This window comes from Macaca fascicularis, chromosome 5, assembly GCF_037993035.2.
Source record: "Macaca fascicularis isolate 582-1 chromosome 5, T2T-MFA8v1.1".
NCBI lineage: Eukaryota > Metazoa > Chordata > Mammalia > Primates > Cercopithecidae > Macaca > Macaca fascicularis.
In genome coordinates, this window is record NC_088379.1 from 40,417,973 (window position 1) to 40,437,229 (window position 19,257).

The window sequence follows — 19,257 nt, forward strand, 5'->3', positions numbered from 1 at the left end:
TTTTTTTTTTTTTTTGTATTTTTTAGTAGAGATGGGGTTTCACCATGATGGTCAGGCTGGTCTCAAACTCCTGACCTCAAGTGATCTGCCTGCCTCAGCCTCCCAAAGTGCTGGGATTACATGTGTGAGCCACTGTGCCCAGCCAGAACCCAATATTTTAAACAAAGTGGTACCATCACTAATACTCAGGCCTACAGTGGGACATTTTACATAAGACAATCACAGGGGAGACTTGTTGAGCTTATAATCATCAGAGAGCAGTATAATAACAAATAACGGGAGGATATCCTTTTCCAGCAATAGATGCGTGGACCTCCACAAAATAGCTGCAGTCACAAACCAAGGCAATGTTAAGAATGGTAACCATCATCATCAGATACAGACAAGTTGAATCTATTCAAAACTTGTATGAGGTACTTTTAGGAGTTATTATAGATTCATAGAATTCGTGATTGACAAGGACCTTAAAAATCCTGTTACATGTGAAACCACTTAATGGATAAGAAAATGAGGACTGCAGAAGAGGTACCTGATGTCTCCAAGGTCACATAAGGAGGTGGCACAACCATGACTGTAATTCAGGTTTCCTGCATTCCTCTATCTTCTCTAATCAAACTCCTGAGCTAAAGGTCAGGAGTACTACCTTAGTCTGCTGATGAAAAGGTCACTACAAAGTGGTTTCTCAAAGACTCTTGACCACATCAGTATACAAACACTATGGTTAATCAACTAACCCCTGCCCTAGCAAAGGAACCTCCCAGGATTATATGGGGAGCTTTCGTACTGATACTAGACTTTTTGACAGCTGTGGCTATTGCCATCCCAGCCCTGTGCAAAGGGGCTAGGATCTGCACTGTGAGAGGTGTACTTTCCATTGTCAATTATCCTGGGAAGAAGCAGATCCTGAGATAAGAAATGGAAACTAGCAAGGAAAGACGTGGGAGAAGGAAGGAGGAAATCCTCCCTCTTTCAGGGTCTCATTCTCTTTGATGCCTAGATTCTACATCTAGCTGTGCTGACAGTCACTTCTGAAGGCAGGGACTGGATGGTCTAAACCAGAGAGGCAGTCCAGTAGAGAGCCCAGTGAGGAATAGGTCTATGACTGCCATAACTAGCAGTTTGTGTTTTTTTTTAAAGTCATAAACTCAACTTCTATCTTCTCTAGGGAATTAAGGACATGTTTCCAGATGAGGGATGGAATGGAAAATGGGAAAGCAGAGTCCCCAAAGAGCTATCACAATGCTGGCAGCAATGCTTAGCAGGGTGAGCAATGAAAATGGGAATCTTTGAGATAGGAATCAAGGCATGATGTCCAGGCTCACCTCATCACATGAAAATGGTTTCTCTTCCTGATCACCTCAGAGAAAGGGGCATTAATTTTTTTTCTAGGTAACAAAGCTGGGAGAAGGGGCATTAATTTAACTAAGAGATCTAATGGGTTTCCTTGCAAACCATCGCAGGTTAAACACAGATTTCTGGACACCAACAACCGAGGGTGATTGTCAGGATGGGTGTCAGGATGACCATCCAGAACGTGTACGGTCAGCATCCTTCTGATTGGCCAGAAACTGCCTACTAACTACAGGCTAAATATCCCTTACCCAAAATGCTTGGGAACAGAAGGGTTTTGAACTTCAGATTTTGGGGATTTTGGAATATTTGCATTATATACTTACCAGCTAAGCATCCCTAATCTGAAAATCTGAAATCCAAAATGCTCCAATGAACATTTTCTTTGAGCATCATGTCAGCACTCAAAAAGCATTGGATATTTTTGTATTTTGGACTTTGGTTTTTTTAGGGAAGCTCAACCTATGTTTTCAGTCTCACCCTTCCAACAATTACACATTTTTCCATCCTCAGTATCTGGTATTAACTCCTGAGCCTGGGAGACCACCAACCTTTGTGTTACACACTTCATGTTTATCCCAGATTCAGGAGTTAACAAAAATTATATTAATAAGCTAAGCAGCAGATATTAGTATTTATATTTTATAGGCTAGAAAGTTGAGGCCCAAAGAAAAAACTCATTCACAGATAGCCGGTGGAAGAGTCAAAATTTAATTCAAAGATAAATAGAATTTCCAGATTATATAGTATCAATCCCTCTACTCTGTTAATCCACCCTCTTTAAAAGATGATACTGCAGGGTAAAAGTCACTATGGGACCTGAAGGTAAATGCATCACTATTTCATAAAATATTGATATGGAAAAGAGTGTTCATAAGCATGTTTTGATCCTACACCCATGTGTCTCCTACTGCAATTATTGTCAAGCATTACCTGAACACCGAAAGCTTTTATTTTACATATATTTATATAACAAAACACTAGTTTGTTTCTTCAAATCCATGTATATGAACTATAATGCCAATTCAACCCTACTTATTAAGTAAAAAAACCCGAACATACATTATATGGCATCCCATTGAATCCCTATATGAATATCTCCTTTGATTAAAACACCACCATTTTCATCAAAAGATACAATTTAACAGAAGATTTAAGGGAAAATTTTGAATTTAACAATTTCCCTTCCAGTCATTTCTTTAAACCTCTGACAGAATCTTTGTTCTAAGAAGTTATATTATTTTACTTTCTACTTAAGAAATACATGAAAAAGGATCTGAATTAAACTACCACTGCGATGGAAACACTGAAACTCTAAATCAAAACAAGCTATGATAAGATTTTCTCAAAGGATGCCAGATTCCCTAAACACTACCCATCATCATGACAACCTTTAAGTGCCCTCTCTCCTATGGCTATGCCAACAACTGGTTGTAATGAAAGTTCATTTTGTTGAAATCAATTAATCTCTCTCTACAGTACATTTGAGCCTTTTCAGCCACTGCTCATTTTTTCTTTTTTCTACTTATAAGACATCAGACACTAGTCTGATATGTAATTTTACTGATACTACATCCACATTTAGTTTATCAAAGCAGTCTGAATGCTGTAAAGATTTTTTAAAAAAGATATAGAATGCTACAAAATTCCTTTATTAGTAGGGTGGTTATTTAATTTATTATCCAAACCAGGACATTTTTAATATTGAAAGGGGTCAGTATCAAAAATTATGCCAGAAGAGCAGGCATAGCTAGGATTGTCCCAGCAAGTTAGTATGTATGGTCACCTAACTTATTAAGGAACCAAATCCTGCATATAAAAGCTGAAAGTCTCAAAAAATGAAATAAAGACCACTGTGGGGAAGAAGGCATAGAGGGCTCATATGTGAGCAGAAAGTCAAAAGAGTCAGAAGTCAAAGAAGACTGCAGTCTCTCTCAAGCACCAAAACCTAATGTCATTTCCAGACTACCTAGACACTGCTCTTCCTCTCCTGGTTACTGCAACAGTCTGTAAGTGTGAATTAAGTCCATCATATGCCATGTGATCTGATGCCTGGTGTATTTGTCAGCTTATTTTATTGTCACCCTCACACTCTCCCTAGATACCACCTGAACTCATCCCCCATCTATGAGGTTCCTCTCCCCTTGCTTCGGTATTTTATTTCCCATCACCGAGCCAATCAGAGTTGTACTAGGCACTATGCTAAGTTATCTTCTCCACAAAAAGGGGGATCCAAAGCTGAATTATATATAGTCCTTGCAAGGTAATTGTCCAAAATTTTTGTTTGCAAGACTTTGTTTAAAATGCAATACAGTTTTTGCTCCAACCTCCATTTCTGCATGTCCAAAGCAGCCCAAACAAGGAGTACAGCTACTAAGTATGTTGGTGAACTCACCCCTCTGTTTATTTGCAGATAATTTTGTATATACAATGAAGCAAAAGAATTAAAAAGTCATCTTTGTGAAGGTGTCAACATTTTTACATCTTGAAAAACTTCATAAAAGCTATCCCAAACAAGACACTGTGGCCTTTTAGGGGAGCAACATATCATATACTCTTTCTTGCATTCCTAATTCCTCCTTGAAGCTGGTGAGGGACTATGTCTTTCCCGTCACTGAATCACAACACCTTGCAGAGTTATCTAGCACAACACAGGCACTCTGTAAATGTCTACTGAGTAAATGAATGAATGAGGGGCTCATGATGATTTCTTTCTTCTACAACGCTGTGATTATATATTAACTACTTTTTTCTTAATCCCAGCTCCTCAAGATCTTTGCTCCAATGATTAAGTCCTCTTAAAAGGCAGCCCCTATATAGTAACAGCTTTGAGGTCAGCCAAAAAATCCGACCAAATACCCAGCAACTTAAAACCAAGGTAACCTTGAGCAAGTTTTGTAATCACTCTCTATGCCCTATTTTTTTTAATCTATAAAATAGACACGTTGTGCAAGGTTTTGTGGTATTCGTGAGATCTGAACATAACTTATACAAAGGGCCAGGCAAGAATCCAATAAATGTTAAATAAAAGAATAAATTGCTATTCTTCTCTTCTGTGATCCAGATCAAAATGCAGCCATCAAAATCTAATTTGCCAAAGCTGATCTTCATTCAAACAACAGATATGCATCTAGGGCTATAAGGCACAACTAGAGTCTGTCTGCTGTTGAACATCAAAGGAGGAGTTTAACATCTGCTTTTAAATGCAGGAAAACAATAATTAGTTCACCAGTAAAAGGAAAAGTTCACAGGATCTTATTTGCTTTATCAAAGTATCAAAGTATTAAGGGATTACCAGCTTACAGCAGACTGAAGCTTTCTTGCAGGGATCACATAGTGGGTGGAGGCAAACCTGGAGATGGGTTTTTAAAGTTGGCATTGCTAGATCCTGCTTTTCCCTGTCAAGAATGCACAAGCCAAGTTTGCCCTTAGTTTAAAGCACAAAACTAAGCAGCTACAGACAACAAGAGTAAGATTTGGTCTGAGTTCGAGACCAGCCTGGCCAATATAGTGAAACCCCCGTCTCCACTAAAAATACAAAATTAGCCAAGCATGGTGGTGTGTGCGTGTAGTCCCAGCTACCCGGGAGGTTGAGGCAGGAGAATCGCTTGAACCCAAGAGGCAGAGGTTGTGGTGAGCCAAGATTGCACCACTGCACTCCAGCTGGGGCAACAGAGTAAGACTCCGTCTCAGAAAAAAAAAAAGATTTCATCTGAACAGAGTTTTCCTTCAACTGTGCTCGCTCTTCCAGCAATCTAAGATGTAAAACTTCAAAAAAGAAAAATATCACCGGCCTCTGTTCAACTTTAAATTCATGAAAGAAAATATGAAACTCTGCTGCGGGAATACATTTGTTTTTGCTGTACAACAATGTTCTAAGAGTCCCATTCTGCTGCGGTTTCACCCTCTCCTTCAGGCCACGCAGAGGCCAATGGGAATAAAGAGCTCTCCTGTGTTCTATTTCCAGAACACCTGAACTTACTGTCCGACTGAGGCTATGAGAGCTATTTAGAGGCCCTTACCTTCCTCTTTTCCAGTAACATCAGCAGAAATGAGCTATAAAACTTTCCCTAGGGTTTGGTTTCCTTTCTCACAGCTCAGTTGTGCTGCTCTCCTGGAAGATGAAAGAAACCCCAGAGTTTTTCAAAGTCCAGATGAAATGTTGATCTCAAGTAATATTTTCCATTTTCTTAAAAGCCATCATTTCCTACTTTACTCAGGCACACAGAGCATGAAGCAAAGCCCAAACTACCTCCTTAGGGTTCACGAGAGTAGATGCAGTCAGTAGTTACAAGAGCATGTGAACTCTGGTTTAAAAACAGCAAAGGGTCATCCTGAGATAAACATAGGCTATAATACTGAAGTGCTAAATTCTGTCCTACAAGCTCACAATTTTGGCTTCCTTTTAAGGGTATCTGAGCAAAAAGTGGCTTCCAAGTGGATAAGGATTTTTTTCTTCCTAAGTTCCTAAAGAACCAGGTACATGAACCTATGATCACAGCCTGTTTTCTTACCCATCCTTATTTCCCAGACTTTTTCTGGCCAAGGGTTAAAAAGTTCATAAGTAGGGCTGGGGGTGGTGGCTCACGCCTGTAATCCCAGTACTTTGGGAGGCCGAGGTGGGTAGATCACCTGAGTTCAGGAGTTCAAGACCAGCCTGACCAACATGGAGAAACCCCACCTCTACTAAAAATACAAAATTAGCCAGGCATGGTGGTGCATGCCTGTAATCTCAGCTACTCGGGAGGCTGAGGCAGGAGAACCGCTTGCATCTGGGAGGTAGAGGTTGCGGTGAGCCAAGATTGTGCCATTGCACTCCAGCCTGGGCAACAAGAGCGAAACTCCATCTCAAAAAAAAAAAAAAAAGTTCATAAGCAGAAGAGATGGAATCCAAACCTATACAGTCTGACTCCAGGGCGTCTGATAGTCATTTGCCCTTAACTGTCACGTTGTTGTCTACATCTGACTCCAGCAGGCACCAAACAACAGTGACTGTCAGCTATAATAAGTATGTGAGGTAGTGCATATGTTAATTTGCTTAATTTAGGATTGACACAATGTATACACATTTCAAAACATCATGTTGTATATTATAAATGTATATAATTTTTATTTGTCAATAAAAAGAAGAAGAAAACAAGTGACCACTGGCCCAAGGGGCTCCACATGAGTTAGAAACTGACGTCCTTACTAATATGAATGACAATGTAATATTTTTTATGAACTCAAAAATATCATTGACGACACTGGAGTTTTACACCTGCCGCAGCAATGAAGCAGCAAGCATAGCTTTATAGCCTCCAAAAAGGGCTTGCAAGAAGTACACTTTAGTCTTGGCTTCAGTCTTTGACAGCAAGTCACAAATTATTTTTCAGATAAAATGGCAATTAGGAATTTCTTGAAACTTTAACCATCAGTGCAAATACCAAACTAACATCCAAGAAGCTCTTTTTAAGTTCTACTGGACTACAACTGCAACTGAAGCTTTACCTATAGAATGAAAAATTATTTAACTTTAGAAGACAGAAGGAATCTTAGCGATTATTAATTCTATCAATTTTAAAAGAGGGAGTCTCCCTTTGTCACCCAGGCTGGAGAGCAGTGGTGCCATCTTGGCTCACCACAACCTCTGCCTCCTGGGTTCAAGCGATTCCTCTGCCTCAGCATCCCGAGTAACTGGGATTACAGGCACGTGCCACCTCGCCCAGCTAATTTTTGTATTTTTAGTAGAGACGGGATTTCGCTACGTCAGCCAGGCTGGACTCGAACTCCTAACCTCAAGTGATCCACCTGCCTTGGCCTCCCAAAGTGCTGGATTTATAGGCATGAGCCACCGCACCCAGCCTCTGTCAACCACATTTTATTGTCTTATTGGTCATATTTTATTAAGCAAGGTGCTATGAAAGACAAAAAAATTAATGAGACTTGACCCCAGCCCTCAGGATCTTACAGTATAGCAAATTAAATGAAATGTTACATAAATATCACTCAATTCAAGTTGAAAACAACAAAGGATGCAAGGAGGATACTAAAGGAGTGAAAACAGAAAAGATCACTTATAAAATGTGGCAAAATGGTTAAGAACATAAACATGACCACCACAGTGATGGGTTCAAGTATTAACAATGCCACTCCTTGGCTGTGTGACATTAGACAAGTTATTTTACCTGCCAGGGGCTCAGTTTCAAAATCTTGAAAATAGGGTAATAATATCTACTGCTGAAAGCAGATATAAAATTAAATAAAATAAAACAGGCAAAGTTCTTAGTACAGTTCCCAGCACACTCTCAGGGTTACACAACGGCTAGCAGCAGCCTGCAGTCCCAGATCTATCATTTCTCCATCTCTCATATTTCACCACTTCTCTTAACTGGTCTCTCCAGGGCTCTGTCAGACCCTATTATTAATTCTACTTTAAAGATGAGGAAATAGGCTTTCAGAGGATAGGGAACATGCCCATTGACAAATAGCCAATAGCTTAGTATGCCCACCTCCAGACTCTTAGGCCCTAGGGTACACTGTTTTATCTTTACTTATCTAATCCTATTGTTTTCAAAACAATTAAAAGCAAGTAGATCATCCCATTGTGCAAATTATAAAAGGTGCTCTCTCTAGGCAGGCCCAGCCCCATGAGTGCACAGCTTGACCACATGTGTGCTGGGTGATTCTAAGTCCTCCTATCTGCTGCTCACACCTACACTTCTGCAGTGAACAATCTACACAACCTCACATGGTGGCCCTGGGTCTCCAGCCTCTGGTCTTCTCTTTTCCAGACTATATTCCATGCTACTGCCCAAGTGATCTTTATAAAACTCCCATCTAATAATTTCTCCTTTTAAAACTCTGGATGGCTATTTATTGTTTAGAAACTCTAAGTCTCTAGCATGGCACACATGTGACCCTTCTCACTCTGGCACCTTTTGGATCTCAGGGTCCACTCTGTTCTCCACACTCCATACCCCAGCCACGGTGGAGTTCTTGCCACTCTCTGGATATGCCATGGGCTCCCATTCCTCCATGCCTTGGCATATGCTTTTTCTACAGCCCCAGTTATCTCCCTACTTTCTGTCTTCTCACTCAGCCCTCAAGTCATACTTCAGTTCCAGCTCTTCAATGCAGTGAACAGACTTCCTGATTTCTCAGCTGAAAGGACTGCTTGTCCTTTGCATACCTACAGCATTCTCGAATCAGCTTTCACCACCAGCTCATGGGAGTCAGGAAGATACTGCAGGGCTTTGTAGTTAGATGCATCATAATCGGAAGCCTGACTCAAACATGTTCTAACTGTATGAAGGTAGCAAGTTACTTTTCCCCCGAGTTTCAATAACGCCCACCCCTAGAATTCCTGTGACATCAAGTGCTTAATATCAAGTGCTTAATGGTATGGCCTCCAAACTTACTTGGGCAACAGAGTCACCCTAAGGGCAAAATACCCAGAAATCCTGATAGATATATTTAATTGTATCATGTGAACTAAGAAATATTCTACTAGAAAAAAAAAATGATGACACTATATGCATACGGGCTTCCAAATATAAAACGTGTGTGTACACACACACATCCATGTTTTCAAAACCACTCTCTACATTTACCAATTAAATGTTTGTAATTTGTTTAACTTTCCTTTTACCATTTCCTAATTTAACTTAAAAAGTAGCAGCAGGTACCAAAATCGTAATGGGAGGGAAAAAACCCTAAAAATTAGAAAACTATATTCCTAACTTATTCTGAAAGGTATAGGTCAGTAAATATCATTATTGAATTTTAGTCATTGAATGTCTCATCTAAGAATATAATATCCATTCCACTGCTTTTCACATTGTACATGCTACATAAATGTTATTTAAATCTAATTTTGAAACTCAAATTAAGTTCCCTAAAAGGAAGGACATATCTCGTTCATCTTTGAATAATGAGCTCCTGGCACACAGTAGTTGCTCAACAAATGTTAGCTCAATAAATGAACTAAAAATTAAGAAAGCACACAAAGGTTTATAAAACATTCTGGATTTCCAATTAACCCGGACTGCGATTTGCTCCATAAACAAATTATATTCCAAAATCCATCAGTGTTCCTTCTGTACCCATCATTTCATCTGAGCTACCTGGAGTTTCTTTGAAGAAAGAAATACCTAGGTAAAATCCTCCCTTAGGCACAGAAATATTGATTAAGACAGCTCAGCGGGAGGAATATGTCACCTGCACTCTTGTGTAATGTAACAAAGGGACCAAAGAAGACACAAAGCTTTATACACAGCACCTGTCAGCCAGTGACACTTACCATTTTGAACATATATTCAGACCCATGAGCCTCCTATTCAGAATATGTCTGGTTACAGTAAACATGGTAAAGATTCTAGATGGGGAATCCTTTTCTGTTCTGTTCTCATATGAAGAACCTACGCCATAGATTCCACATATTTATACTCCTTTCTAACTGAAAGCCAGGATAGCCTAAAATTAAACAAAAGTCTAAGATCCAATTGTTTCCCTTTCATTAAAAATCATGCTGTAGGTAAATACGTACTGGCATAGATATGCATTATTTATTAAGTGGAAAAAGTAAGTTACCAAACAACTTGCTGCATACTCATTTAGGGTTAACATAAAACCAAACATAGACATGCATTAAGTAGGATAGTAAAATACAAACTTTTTATTTCCTTTAAAATAATCCATGGCTAATTTTTTTGAAGATAGGTTTATATTTTATTATCATTATAGACTCACGTTTCCAAAAATCTACCTCAAATAATCAATTTTCTGAATTGCTTGAAATGCTTGAAACAAGGAAGACTTTGAAGACACGTGCAATTAAGAAAAAAGTGAAAGTAAAGGACAGAGGTTTAAAAAGAAGTGTGGAGGTTGTCTAGGGTTCCGAATTTTCTCTAAAATTGTGTGTTTGCTTTTCCAAAAAGAAACCACAAAGACATTTAAGTATCCCTTACAGTTTTCAAAGAGCCGTCAGAAACGCTCTCTTACAACTTTAATAAATATCAGAAAAGACATCTCCCTCCCTCCCCTCCCATTAACTTGCATAAAACTTAACTAGTTCTTCAAAATCAGATTTATGTGCAGTACACTTCTGCATTATAACCTTCTCTTTTTTAAAACCTTAAGGGTACATTGTAAACATCCTTCTGCATATATAAATATTCACTTGTAACATCAACTTTATTTTTACTAATTTTTTTTTTTAGAGTCAGCGTCTTACTTGAGTGTCAGGCTGCAGGGCTATGGTGTGATCATAGCTCAGTGCAACCTCAAACTCCCGGGCTCAAATGATCCTCCCATCTCAACCTCTGGAGTAGCTGGGACTACAGGCATTTACCACTAAAGCCCAGCTAATTTTTTATTTTTTGTAGAGACAGGGTCTCTTTTGTTGTCCAGGCTGGTCTTGAACTCTTGGGCTCAAGCAATCATCCCACCTCTGCCTCCCAAAGTGTTAGGATTAAAGGTGTGAGCCACGGCGTCTGGCCTTAACATCAAGTTTAGTGCACAGAGATCTTTTTGTCACAGTCTCTTTGTCACAGTCCTCTGTAACACAGGACTGTCTTTAGCTTACTGTAAACACACAAGTCCCACAGATGCCTTCCCTCTACAAAATGGAAACACAACTTTTACAACAATGCCACAATGTATCCCAAAAGGGAATATTTTGGTATAATGTAAAGAAAATATTGTACTAGAGATTATGTGAAATTTGAAAGAAATGCTGTTATTCGAAAGGCAGCTTAAGTAGCTTACTTTCTGAAGCTAAGTTATATTTCCAATCTAAACACCACTGCAAATATCTAGACCCTGAAGCCCAGAGAATCAATTGTTTGACCTTTTTGTTCTATTTTTGTAGACAGACTGGGTGGCCTCCAACATAATCCTTTTTCAAATATCCTTCTAAAATGGAATAACAACTACAACACACAACTACAACACAAATATGTCTTTTAAGATTAACATGTTATTACAAGACTAAAAAATTCAACCTATAAATTTCTATTTTTTAAAAATTCCACTGACAATAATATTTTACTATTACAAATATTTCACTGTAACAAAAAAATATTTTGGGTGAGATTTTCAAAGTCCTTACTTTCAACTAATTCATATTTTAGCAGAGACTTGACAGCCCTCAGAAATTACATGTGTATGTGCAGTGTCTGTGTATGTCTGTGTATGTCTGTGTGTATATGTGTTTGTGTGTTGCACATACACATACATGTTTTTCTGTTTGTGTTGTTTTGTTTTGAGATGGGAGTTTCCCTCTTGTTGCCCAGGCTGGAGTGCAGTGGTGCAATCTTGGCTCACCGCAACTTCCGCCTCCAGGTTCAAGCAATTCTCCTGCCTCAGGCTCCCTAATAGCTGGGATTACAGGTATGCACCACCATGCCCAGCTAATTTTTTTGTATTTTTGGTAGAGACGGGGTTTATCCATGTTGGTCAGGCTGGCCTCGAACTCCCAACCTCAGGTGATCCGCCCACCTCGGCCTCCCAAAGTATGTATTTTTTCAGTGCAAATATTTAACTTCAAATAAGCTTCAAAACTCAAGACCCTTACCTTATTATAGTTATTACAAAATAATACCCAATTTAATAATTAAACGTATAGTTAAATATGATAACAATAGAGCTATAAATCTGATCTTACTATTTAATGCTTTCATAGAACGAAAGCTAAGTTCTGTTCTGTCTTGTTTTATTTTAAACATGTTTCAACTAGCTCATCTGTACTGCCAGAAATAGAGAGGAGCTATAAGACACAAAGCATAGAAAGTTTAGAAAGTTATCTAGTAATTTAATAGAAAAACAGTTCCTATTGTTGATAATGTTTCTGGAGCATGCTAGAGAGGATATTTGTGTGTGTTTATGTACGTGTACGTGCATATTTTATTTTGCATATATTCTTACGGGCATTTGATCATTCATAATTCCAAGTAGTATCCATTAAAAAAATAGATCGACTTTATATATCTGTAAGGTCCATTTTTCAAAAAGATAAGAGCATAAAACTGAACTTTCTGGTTCCAAGCAATTTTTTCTAAAATACAGCAAAAACATTCAACAAGTGTCTCAATTAGAATGTCTTATAGTGCCCTCAAAAAAATTCTAAAATAAAACTGGCAGGTGCATCAATTCTTCCAAGACAAAGCTACAAGATGAATTTATTGGACAAGCAATTCCACATTTTGCTTTCCTTTCCAGACAAGAAAAGTACCAAGTTGATTTCATCCTTACTCTAAAAATTCAGAAACAAAAAGCCTATCCAAAATATCTAAAAGTCTAAACACCTGAAGCTCAGACAACTGGATTCACTTTTCTGTCACATCATATTACATTGCCTTGTATTTGACATTTAACCACTTGCAAATCTGATAAAAGTTTTGTCACAACCTTGAGGACTCAGTTTATGAAACTCAAAAGAAATGGCACAATGTAGAACATCATCCTAATCTCTTGCAGGTTTTTTTTTCATACAAAGAGGTTTCCTGAGTCCCCTTTCATGTTACACATCCATAAAAACATGTAAAATTTATTAAGCCAGGAATGAAAGAAAGTAGAAAGCCACAGACCTATTGTTAACTTTCTGAGAGAGGTATAAAAGAATTTTTTAAAAGCAAGTTTAAAATTACTTACTTTTCCCAGGTCTTCGATACAAAGCTCAGAAGGCAAGCTCCTTTTTTTCCCCACAAAGTCTGTTAATTAATAGCAATCACCCAAGGAGGTCAGGCAGCCCAAAGAGATCGACCTAGAAATTGTGTAGAGACAAAAATTTTAAATTCAAAATCCGATCAGAAATGAAAAATCAAAATACCCCATTGCAATTCAGAGTATCTCCGCATCAATAAAATAAAGACGTCATTGGGATCCTTAAATGATGAGAAATGTAAGCTATCTTTCTTTCATAATATACTAACAAGGCTTTCTAAATCTAGATGGCAGTTCGATCTGTCACCTTTTTAAAGTTTCTAAAGCAGGAACTAGCGAGGCTTCTTGGCAACCACTCCTGTTAAAAATGTCTTTCTCAGGGAGTCATAAAAAGGAACCGAGGGAGAATCTGGACTTCTAATTATATTGTGACTTGGGAAGGAAGGTCTTCTGAAATCACGCTTGCCAGTTCCCACTTTCAAACATGAGCTCATCTTATAAACACAGAAGTAGTTGTAAATAGAAGTGAATCACAACAACTTAACGAAAATTATCAACAACTTTTAAATACTCTTCAAATGTATTAAGCACACCTTAATTTCTGCAGGTAAGAATGGGAAGAGAGAGCCGTGTTCATTTTTTCCTAATAAAACAGAAAATCTGACAATTCTGCATGATTACTAACCTCATTTAAAACATGTAACTTCCAGGCCAGGGCGCGGTGGCTCACGCCTGTAATCCCAGCACTTTGGGAGGCAGAGGCGGGCAGATCACAAGGTCAGGAGTTCAAGACTAGTCTAGCCAACATAGTGAAACACCATCTCTATTAAAAATACAAAAAAATTAGCCAGGCGTGGTGGCATGCGCCTGTAATCCCAGCTACTTGGGAGGCTGAGGCAGGAGAATCGCTTGAATCCGGGAGGTGGAGGTTGCAGTGAGCCAAGATCATGCCACTGTACTCCAGCCTGGGTGACAGTGCAAGACTCCATCTCAAGGGGATGGGAAGGGAGGGGAGGAGAGGGGGAATGGAGGGGGAGGGGAGGAGGAATGGAGGGGGAGGGGAGGGGGAGGGGAGGGGGAATGGAGGGGGAGGGGAGGGGGAATGGGGGGGAGGGGGAATGGAGGGGGAGGGGGAGGGGTGTAGAGGGGAGGGGAGGGAAGGGAAGAGGGAGGGAGGGGGAGGGGGGAGGGGGAGGGGAGGGGAGGGAAGGGGAGGAGGGGAATGGAGGGGGAGGGGAGGAGGGGAATGGAGGGGGAGAGGAGGGGGAATGGAGGGGGAGGGGAGGGGGAATGGAGGGGGAGGGGGAGGGAAGGGGGAATGGAGGGGGAGGGGGAGGGGAGGGGAGGGGAGGGGAGGGAAGGGAAGAGGGAGGGAGGGGGAGGGGGAGGGGAGGGGAGAGAAGGGGAGGGGAGGGGAAGGGAGGGGAAGGGAGGGGAGGGGAGGGGAGGGGAGGGGAGGGGAGGGGAGGGAAGGGAAAAGATGTTACTTTCCCAACAATTGTGCAAATGGATTCTAAGGCAACAAAATCATTAATAAGATAAAATAGTTTAAGTAGGCAAAACAGATGCCATATGTAACCTATAACCTAAAGTCTGCATACCCCTTGGGCTCTCCTATTACAGGACTTACACTAGATGTAATTCTAAGAAGTGTGATACAGAAGCCACAGGAGATTGAGAAATCAATTAGAAAGAGGGCACAGCTACAGCAAGCAGTCGTAACTAAAAATCAGAGAGAACCCTACAAACACCATAAGTATCATTTATTACTATTGCCATTGTTACTGCCAACATTTATATACTGTTGACTCTTACGCCAGGTTCTTCTCTGTGTCTTACATGTATTAACTCTACTTTAGACAGGGACAAGCAGAATTAGGGACAAGTAGAATTTCACATTTCACTTATCCCTTGGGCATCACTGTATTACCATACAGCATGCTCAGTTCTGCTATAATGCTTGTGTTTGTTTCAAGAGAACAATTTGAGTGTAACTCGAATTTCATGGTTTTTCTTTGTTTTTTTTTTGTTGTTGTTTTTGAGACGGAGTCTCACTCTGTCGCCCAAGCTGGAGTGCAGCGGCACGATCTTGGCTCACTGCAAACTCCGCCTCCCGGGTTCACACCGTTCTCCTGCCTCAGCCTCCCCAGTAGCTGGCTAATTTTTTGTATTTTTAGTAGAGATGGGGTTTCACCACATTAGCCAGGATGGTTCGATGTCCTGACCTCGTGATCTGCCTGCCTCGGTCTCCCAAAGTCCTGGGATTATAGGTGTGAGCCACCGCACCCAGCCGAATTTCATGTTTCTTTATGCGTGATTTCACTGCAAGAAATACTAGGTTATCGCAGAAGGCTGCACTCGGGCCAAACCCAGCTTCATACGGTTACATAGAATGAACACAGCCCATGCCTCAAACATCTACCAGTGACTTTGGTCTCCACCCGTGTGCTATAAGCCACACCAATCTGTATCTGGTATCCCGACTCCATCTGATTTCAGGTAATCTGTCTGCCACCACTTCACAATAACTCATAAGTGGCAACCCTTCTAAAGTACCAGTTCACAAGCAAATGTCAGGACTTTTTCGAGGTGAAGTATCATATTTATTGTACTATTTATGTATTAAACCATTCAATATGTGAAAAATTTGTGCAAATGTATTTATTCAATTCCCGTCCCTTTCTAACGTGTCACTGATCGTTTTTTGAGTTTTGTGTCCCCAACTGCATTCCCCTCCTAAGCGCATTGTGAGTTTTACTGCAGGATTCTGCATAATGTGGTTTTTAGGAACACATATATCATTTTATCAGAATTGACTGTATAATAACTAGTGTTCTATTTATCCAGAAGGGGTGAAATTGTGATTTTCATATTTTGTCATTATGTTTAAGAGGACAGCAACATACTGTAATGCAATTTAAAAGAGATTTTCCTTCACATTGTTTACAATTACCAACCATAGACACTTAAGGGTCAGCTTCAGTTAAGTGATAAATTTATTGATGTAAGTTTCCCTAATGGTGTTAAAGGAGATATTACAGGACCATTTTGGACAGATCAAGATGATGGTGTTATAAAGATAGATTCTTGCAGACAAGACAGCTTAACTGTAATTTCTGGAAAGGACAAACTGAATGGAATTACTTTTCATTCTTAAAAACCAATAAATTAAAAAGACTCTAAATTTTCTTTTAAAGAGTTCAAGATAGGCATAAAGATACATACAAGGAATTTTTCTATTATAAGTAATATTATTGCAAATAATTTTAAAACACAATACTCAACAACGGATAGTTTTCAAAAATCTGAAGAATATTTAATAAAAGGAGAAACTGCTCTTAAGCAGCATTGAGAAAGTAGATTATAGTGTAATATATTCATCATCATCCCAGTTTTGTTTATAAGTATCTATATCTAGAAAAAAGACAAGAAAGAAAAAACAATGCCAACATTTGAAAAGCTGCTAGTTACAAATCGCAGAATTACAAGAGTAATTTTTACTTTCTTTATATTTTGCATTAGTGGAAACATCCTTTTTACCCCCACTTTAACATCACATGTGAATCCAGCCAATAGAATGAAGGCTAGCCGAAGAACAAAGAACATCAGGAGCCTCCTTGTCAATCACAAGTATTAACAGGTCCAGTCATGTGGCTGAACCTCTGAAAGTGTTTTCTATCTTATAATTCAAGAACAAATACAGTCCATCTAAATGGGGATGTTTAAAGTTTATAAACCCGTTACAGAGGCCAAAATATAATTTGCTTTTACAGGCTAATACAGTCATGGATTTAGTAAAATCCAGTTGAAAGATTTTTAATTATATAATTGTATCTAAGCTGTCCTAATATCTGAAAGAAATTTCATTCTGAATAAAGAAATTGTATTCTGGATAAAGCTCCTTTCAAACAAGATCAAGATTAAAAAATACGAAGAAGGATGCATTTGGGCATGGGAATAAACTTCTAGTTTGAGGAGTTTTAAATAACAAGTAGGAAAAGACAGATTGATCTTTATAACCTCCAAAAGAATGTGGCTATATTAAAATTTTCCCAATAACAAAAGTTGACTTTAAAAACTTGCCAAGAACAGTGACTCTTTTAGTCATGAGTGTGCTTAGTTTAATCCCACACATTGACATCGCGTAAGAACTGAAGGTTGAGGATATACAGGAATCAAGGGCCAATTTGGGACAACTTGGCCACCACACGTGAGTTCACTCACCCACGCTTGGCTAGCAGTACATTTATTTTATTTTTAATCTATTTATTTTTGTTTTCTTTCCAACTATGATTTTATGTTCAGGGGCACATATGCAGGTTTGTTACCTGGATAAATTGTGCCTTGTGGGGGTTTGGTATGCAGAGTATTTTGTACCTAGGTAATGAGCATAGTACTCAATAGGTAGTTTTACAATCCTCACCCTCCTCCCATCTTTGGCCCTTCCACTCTCCTGCTTCAGATGGGTCCCAGTATCTATTATTTCCATCTTTGTGTCCATACATACTCAGTGTTTAGCTCCCACTTATAAGCGAGAATGTGTGGTATTTGGTTTTCTGTTCCTGTACTAATTCTCTTAGGATAATGGCCTCCAGCTCCATCCATGTTGCTGCAAAGGAAGTGATTTAGTTCTCTTTTATGGCTGCATAGTACTCTAGTGGGTATATGTAACACATTTTCTTTCTCCAATCCACTGTCAAGGGGCACCTGAGTTGCTTCCATGTCTTTGCTATTGTGAATACTGCACTAGCAGTACATTTAAGTGACGTGTCCCTTTTCACTTTCAGTTTAGCTTTCCTGGCATACCTGCACACCCAGTAACTACTTCATATAGGGCAGTTACTTTAATAAGACTCCCACTCTCAAGAATGTGCTGAGGATTGAAAGTCAGTGGTTGTATGTGTAGGAGTGGGTGGTAGTTTTGTTTCAGAAAATTATAAAGCAGTTAACATTCAGCATACATAGCCGAATAATAACCATATCCCTGATATACAATGCATAGATATAGTGAGTAGTCTATTTTTGTTTTGTTTTGTTTTTTACTTCCAAAAATGCTGACACACATGAAAAACAAAAACAAACCCTTATGTTTTAAATGTGTTTTTGTATTTTTTAGCATTTTCATATAGGTTCTCTACCAAATTACTACATGTTTTGTTTCATTTTAGCAAATAGAAAAGGCAAAATAAACATTTTAATTATGCTATTATATTAAAAAAATCATGGAAGAAACACGGAGCTCCAGACAAATCAGTTTAAGGTTTAGAGACTCTTCAGAGACTCTATCACTATATCAAATGCACAATGACTGCTTTGGAAATTTTGAAATTCCTGGTTTTTGTGTCTCACAAGTTGCTGCCTAAAATGCTGCGCATATGCACCTTTAATAATTAACCAAATATTGGCCGGGTGTGGTGGCTCACGCCTATAATCCCAGCACTTTGGGAGGCCGAGGCGGGCGGATCACAAGGTCAGGAGATTGAGACCATCCTGGCTAACACGGTGAAACCCCATCTCTACTAAAAATACAAAAAAATTAGCCAGGCGTGGTGGCGGGCACCTGTAGTCCCAGCTACTTGGGAGGCTGAGGCAGGAGAATGGTGTGAATCCGGGAGGTGGAGCTTGATAGCACCACTGCACTCTAGCCTGGCAACAGAGGAGACTCCGTCTCAAAAAAAAAAAAAAAAAAAAAAAAAAAAATTTAGCCAACTATTATAATCAACAAGCAAATTCAGAGACTGTGTCCAATTATGAGTATTCAAAATAAAAACTATGAATCTTGATTTTTCAAAGACATGCTGAAATATACATCCACATACACATACCTTACACTGACTCTGAAAATACAGAGCAGTTAGGAACTCTTGACATGGAAATTATACATCTTAAATTGCTTTAAGAATTGCATATGTATAGCTAAGGGGAATAAATTATCTTACCATTAATGGATATAAAAGAGGGTAAGCAATTTTCAGATTCTATGTAGAAAACATACAGAAAATACTTTCTCAGGCTCTCTAGTCACTTCTGGGGCAGAATTTCAATGTTATCTAAGCTAATCTTTGGCGCTATCTAATTTCCCTTTGTGCATTCCTCTTCAACCTCTAGCCCAACGCCCGAAGACCTTCATTTTGGAGGGCCTTCTCCCTTCATTGGTGAACATCTAAAACTCTTTTTTTTTGTTGTTGTTGAGACAGAGTCTCGCTTTGTCGCCCAGACTGGAGTACATCTAAAACTCTTAATGCCACCATGGGAATAATCTTG

The 19,257-nt window shown here is 39.1% G+C and overlaps 1 protein-coding gene across 47 annotated transcripts in view; it reads right to left on the reverse strand.

Annotated features, from left to right (window-relative positions):
• The window catches only part of APBB2 (amyloid beta precursor protein binding family B member 2), a 409,320-nt gene that overhangs the window by 275,978 nt on the left and 114,085 nt on the right, over window positions 1-19,257 (reverse strand). For 43 of the 47 annotated variants that reach the window (XM_074039650.1, XM_065544921.1, XM_065544916.1 and 40 more), the window contains one exon: window positions 12,982-13,093. The exons of the other annotated variants lie outside the window; for them this stretch is intronic. The gene's annotated coding sequence lies outside the window, so the exon portion shown is untranslated. The remainder of the gene's footprint in view (window positions 1-12,981; window positions 13,094-19,257) is intronic. 47 annotated transcript variants of the gene reach the window in all.